The sequence below is a fragment of the Jatropha curcas genome, unplaced genomic scaffold (assembly GCF_041381405.1).
Source record: "Jatropha curcas cultivar XTBG-Jc1 unplaced genomic scaffold, XTBG_Jcur_1.0 HiC_scaffold_816_pilon, whole genome shotgun sequence".
Classification (NCBI taxonomy): Eukaryota; Viridiplantae; Streptophyta; class Magnoliopsida; order Malpighiales; family Euphorbiaceae; genus Jatropha; species Jatropha curcas.
This window is the reverse complement of record NW_028322544.1, coordinates 71,604-78,236: the sequence shown is the minus strand read 5'-3', so window position 1 is coordinate 78,236 and position 6,633 is coordinate 71,604. Positions and strand designations below refer to the sequence as shown.

General features: G+C 30.8%; 1 long non-coding RNA gene across 1 annotated transcript; it reads left to right on the top strand.

Annotated features, from left to right (window-relative positions):
• The first annotated feature begins 1,402 nt into the window (after window positions 1-1,402).
• On the top strand, window positions 1,403-4,668 carry LOC149491709 (uncharacterized). Its single transcript, XR_016319306.1, has 2 exons — window positions 1,403-4,000; window positions 4,492-4,668. It is a non-coding gene; the product is annotated as an uncharacterized LOC149491709 (long non-coding RNA).
• Window positions 4,669-6,633: the final 1,965 nt, after the last annotated feature.

Here is a 6,633-nt window from a genome sequence, read left to right as displayed (position 1 = left end):
TGAGGTTTTCCAGATTTTTTACCTACTATTTACGAGGTAAGACGGATGTATTTGGAGGACATGATGGTTCAGGTTTAGAAACTTAATAATGCTATGTATTTTCTACATTAAATTAATAAAAGAATTTTATATTGCTGATAAAAAAAATGTATATCTAAGTTTACATACAATGTTGAGATTTGTTTCATTTAATGCATGATAGGGTATGAGAGGAGAAGAACTCCAGCGATTGAGCATTGAGCAACTACAAGAATTAGAGAAGTCACTTGAAAGAGGCTTGAAACGAGTTCTGGAACTAAGGTTTATGCATTTTTATATTGTGTATATCAATTTTACTCGGTTTCTTCTTGAACTGATAAGTTACCCTAATAGTTCTTGGTTTCAAACCCTAATACCAGATTAACAAAAAGAAAAAGAAAAGGACTAGTCAGTGAACTTTTATTGTTGCAATGTTAATTTTCTCTTTGATCCATCTTAACCATGTTTGTGATTCCAGATCTTGACAAATTCCAGGGAATTTAAGGCTCTTAAATCCAGAAATGGCTTTAGAATACTTTTCCAAGTTGAAAACTTGGTTTATTAATTTCGACTAGAATGTGATGCAATTTTATTTGTGGTGTTTCAGAGTCATGTAATTACAAATGAGATCAATGCCCTCAAAAGCAAGGTCATATGCCCATCTTTGAACTGTAACTGTTGCTCGCCTTCCATGTAGTTTTATTGCTGAGTAAAAGAGATCATTTTACAACTGTTCTCATATATAATTTTCTATACTATAATTTTTGAGGTTGATGGGGTTGGTTTATTTGCTTTATTATTATTTTAAAAAAAAAAAATTTATATCTTTGCTCTTTTTTTCCCTCATAATTTGCAGGAAGCTCAACTAATAGAAGAGAATGAGCGACCTAAAGCAACAAGTCTGTGAGATCTTTTATTTTCAGTTCTTTATTTTTACCAGTACTCTAAACTAACTTCTGAGTTCCTTTCTGTGTATTTGTATGGTAGATAATGAATGTACCAATGGTCAGACTGCATTTATCTGAACCAGGACACTCATCAGATTCCATGATCACTAATACCAGCAGCTCTGCAGATCCTTCTCAAGACTATGAAGGAACCTACACTTCCTTAGATTGGGGTTGGTTTTTTACACTCAGTTCATTTCCTTGCAAGATGAGTTATTTTTATCCTCTTCTCTTGGTTGCACCATAGGTTTGTTTTGGACCATAGTCCTTAAACAAAAATAAATTAATAAATGGAAGCTTAAAGGTGGCAGGTAAATAGTTTATTTTCAATAGAAAAACAAATCCTCTAGTGCAACATACTATACATTATGTTAACTGCTGTGATTCGGATAAACTAACATAATAATATTTATTTTATGAGATAATTATACTTAGGATCTTCTGTACCTTAACTTTAATATTAATTCTGAACAGTGCAGTAGCCAAAATAAGATGGGGTGACTTTTACCTGTTCTTGGATGTTAATCAAGCAACCAAGTGAAAATATTTATTTCATTGGAAATGGAAGAAAATTATTTCTCAGAAGTTGCTTGTAATATAAGGAGACTATTCCGGTTGCTGAATGCAAGGCTTCCAATGGGGATTTGTAGCGACGTAGTTGCTTGGTATCTATAAAGTATATATCCAAGGCTCTATTTCTCTTGCTCTCATAGCAAATGGTTGCAGATATGGTATACAAAGTATATGATATTATCTGATAATACACTCATATGTATGTAGATGATACTATTCGAATACAGACCAGAAACCTAATTCTCAAAATGCAAAGGCTCTTCTGAAGCAGGAAATTTTGTAATAAAATGGATCACATGATCTTATATTTGTGTAGTTTTTGAAGCTTTGCTCTAAAATAAGGTTAATATTGTTGAAAGGGATGTAAAGACCGAGCACTGCCTACTTAATATTTAAAGTCATGTAAAATTGCTAAACTGGTGTGCTTGAAGGTAGGTTTTGCCTAATGATGCTTTTATGATTGCATTTTCCATGTTGGAGCTGCTGCTCATCTGTTACTTTCATCTTGGGCTATAAACTTACCATTGCCTACTTATTGGGCTTATTTCAAGCATTGTCACGGTTATGTCAGCTGTGATGGATATGTGTTTGGCTTCTGATAGAGCATTGCTTCTTGCTTTGCTGTTCTAGTGCTCTATTTGATGCTACTTTGCTATTGTTGCACCTAAACCTGGAAGCTTCCAATATCCAAGTTTAAAGGCAAGTGGTTTTATTACCTTTCCTAACATGATACTCGAGCATATTTAAATATGTAAGGATTATTCACTTTAGCATGATCGTGGAGTGCTCATTTACTATTCAACTTTCTTTGCTGAAGTTGAATCCTTAAGAGAAAAGGTCGCGGAAGAGGTTTCACTATAATTTAAACTAATGACAAATCATTTGTTGTTTTAGAGCATAGATATTTTATTTCTAAAGGCAGAACATGCAGTTTAATTTTGAGGTCCGGCCAACAAATTCAGACCATTATATGTGCTCCAAGTCTCCTTCTAGTGTGATTGTTCAAGTTCCTGTATCTCCACTAGAAAAACAGGTATAATCCTTAATATTCTATCAGTGAGTCCGATATGATGAAAATTCACATCTTGTTCTGTATGCCTGTTGATTAATGCATTATTGTTTTGATTCTAAATAGGATAGCCAATATGCATTGTTCATTTAAGTTTTACTTGTCCTGTACTATTTAGTGGCAAAGGGGTGATTCTGACTTTTTGTTTATGGCACGAGTATTGTGCAATGCATAAGGCATGATTGAGTGTATGTCCCATTGTATTAGTGTGATAGCATATGTTTTCTTTGGTCTGTCTATGATTTTTTTTTTTTTTTTGAGCAATGTTGTGTTACCACGACATCCATAGTCCCATTACGAATATGCATTCGCTCTGTATTTACTTATTGGCTTCCTTGCTTGAATTTCTTTCAATGGTTTGCATCTCTTCAAAATGATTTAGCAGCTACTTGGTGAAGTGGAAATAACTTATCCTCAACTAAAGGTACTTGTATAAAATACTTCTGATGTATTTTTGTTGAATAGTCATTTTGTTTCATGCTTATTCATTTTCACGGTTGGCAAAGTGTCCAGGACATGCAACAGCATTGCACGTTATTTATAAAATTGCAATGTCGTATTTTCTTTATCACTCTATGCTTCTTGAAGATTGTACAGCTGTTTTAAGGACATGTTCTGTAACTTTGAAGCAGAGAACTCATTTGTGTTTTAAGTCAGTGATCATACAATATTGCAGCAATGTTTCCTTGGGAGCTAAATATCCATTTAGGTTTAGTCTAATCAACATTTTGGTAACTAAATTTAGGGGTCAAAAGAACATAGTAAAAACTCATCATTTTGGTCTATGAAAGGACTAAGTGTTAATTTTCGTAAAATTAAGAACCAACATATATATTAGGTCAAGCCTTGGGGTATTTTGTTATTATTTGAATTTCAAGGATTTGATGGGACAATCATTATGCTGGTGAAATCAGTCTGAATTTATTTGTTGTGAATGTATTCATTTTCCTGAAGATGCTGCTGTGCACCCTTTTTTCTTTTAATGTACTTGTTTATACTGTTCATTTCCCAGTTCAATAAAATTGAGAGGATGGATGCACGGCTGAGTCAAGTGGGGTAGTACTTGAAAATTAAATAATTTGTCTTGTTTATAATTAAATTATTGCAGATAACTGCAAAGCTGTCTACATCCTCAAAATCTGATTATGAATCTTTATTGCATGCAACAACTGATCATGTCATTTGTTTTGATTATTTGTTGTGTGCTTACATTACATTCTTGCTACTTAAATACTCTTGTGCAATACAGAAGTTACCGGAAATGCATTACTAAGATTGGTTACTATGTTTCTGGAGAAGAATCATCTGCAGTGATGGACGACAATTGATGAAACTAGTTGGGCAACATTTAAGTTATGGTGTCTCTGAGACCAATTGTGGATCTTCAAACAAGGTAAGCTTAGTTGCAAAGCTCTTTTAACTGTTTTCAGACATTGATTAGAATTTCAAGTACTACAATGGTTGAGAAGTGGAAAACTTTTCTACTGAAATTGTTTTCCTTGCTTTGGCAATATGGCAATAATTGAGCTCCCAAAACGTTTTGCAAGGAATCGAGTTTTCTAGTTCAAGGCTTCTTCTTCTCTTGTTCTAGGAACAATACACAAGTTTTGTAATTCCGTTGTTGTTGCGGGTATTGTTGATAAAAGTACTAGGTCGGTGGTATTGATAAGAGTTTATTTGAAATAATTTTGTAGTAGAAACAGCTAAAAAGCAGTTTCATGTAACGCCATTCTAGAAAGGAAATTTTCCAATCATAATGCAATTTTGTGTTCCACTATCAAGTGTGCAACACTACAGCTAGATAATTGGAATCATTGCCCACCATCTATCATTGTCAAGGTATTATTAAAAAATATATAATATTGCATAAAATTCACCATATAGGGCCGGGCTCGACTTGGACTGACATCTCTAAACTGAGGCCGGACCTTAAATCTGCTCAGGATACGCCCACCGGTAATTCAAGGGCAAAAAATTTAGGGCCGAAGTCTTTATTTTTGCCTCAGGAGATGGCAGCTCGGCCATGTCCACCCCTTCAGATGTTACTTCTTTCTTTCAATGGTAAGTGTCATGTTTATTTCAATTTTTTTTTCACACTTGTTTTTCATTCATTACGAACATAAACAAGCTAACTGGAAATATATGTGCATGATATAATATATGCGGAATAATTAATTTGATTAGTGATAATTCCTGAAAAGAAATTCTCTGAATTTTTTTATTTATTTCGAGTGAAAGATATTTTTGAGTTTGTTCACATGTCAATCAAAAATAAAATTGGATTAATTAACGATTCAAACTTTCAATGTATGATTCTTTAACTCTCTCTATATTTATATATTGTAACTTTCTTTTTAAGTCGTTTACGACTATGATTTTTTCTCAAAATGTAATTCGTTTTGAGTATTTTAAGTAGTAATAAATTATATTTTTCCGATATTACCTTTATTTATATAGAATAACTAATTTTAGTTTTGAGATAAATGATATTACCTTTAAATTATCATTGATTTTGTTATAATTTAGAAAAATTAATTACCTTATTAATTCCTGTGTAAAAACATCAAGCATAAATTAAATCAAATGATAAAGTAAAAATCATTATTCATTGTTTAATATTTAAAAGTATATAAGTATTTTTACCATATAATTTTTTACTATTTATCTTACAAATAAATAATATACTATTAACTTATTAGTATATATCCAAAATAGTATAAAAAAAAAAGTATGAATAAAAAAGTTTTTTTTTTTTTTTTTTTTGAAGGAATATGGAGAAGTATTGGTGTAATTATTTATGGACATTGTCATTTCTGTCCTATTTGCTCCATCTTCTATTCCATTTTGAGGTATTGCATCTGAGGCCTGAGGGTCCGATAGCATTATTGCATGTGGGCTCCACTTTTTTTTTGTCTTTTTGAAGAAAATTTTGCCTATACTTAAATGTAGAGTTCAATTTTAAAATAGAAATAAAATAAATTAAACCAAATTGCATTTTAAAAATGAAATCAATTTAAATTGAAATATAATTTAGAATCAAACCAATTCAATCGGTGAATTTTGGTTAGTTGTTGCGTTTATTTTTAGTTTGATTTGAATATATTTTTTATGTGTCATAGAACCGAAAATGATAAAACATAACCAAATTCACTTGAATCGGTCAATTTAATCGATTCAACCCGATGTATTTCGACTCCAAACCTATTGTGTGGACTCATCTATAAGTGTTCTTAAATCATCTCAAACTGCTCAAATTAAATTAAATTGAAAATGGAATTTTTAAAATTAATGATTTAGTTTGATTTGAAATTTTTCAAACCGCTAAATATTAGTCTAGTTATGATTCGAGAGTTTAATACCGCCAAATTGAACCAAACAAAATAAATATATAGATATTAATAAATAAATAAATATATAATTTTGACAATATTTTTTCTTATCATCATATATTGAAATAATGAATATATTAATTGTTATTTAAATTTTAAATTTTAAAGCTATGATTTATTTGCACTTATTTTGTAAAAAAAAAAAAAAAGAGTTAAGGGAGTAACTATAATACATTTGAGTTGTAAGAAACTTTGGGATAATATTGGAAAAATAAAAGAAATTGCACAAGATGATTAGACATAATAATTTATTTATTTTGATTATTATTTTATATTTGATGTAAAAATTCATTGAAATTTAATTTTTCTTTTTTTTTTATTGAAATTAAGGAACAGCTCCTGATATTGAGGAGTGCCAAATATTTTTTTTTCTACTATTTTTCCCAATAAAAAGACATATTTACCCTTATTAATCTCAGTGCAGTCAAATAAGGCTGGGGACTGGAGAGGAAGCTAGTAGACTCTGACTGTAGACCAAAGAAAAACTTTCAAACATTTGGAAAGTCAAATAAAGAAAAAAAACTTACACGTTTTAGGGTAAAATTGAAAACAATTTGAAACTTAAGTGATCCTCCAAAGTCTTCGTTCCTTCAGATAAGTCCTTTCATTTTCTAAATTATTTTCTTTTTTCTTCCCA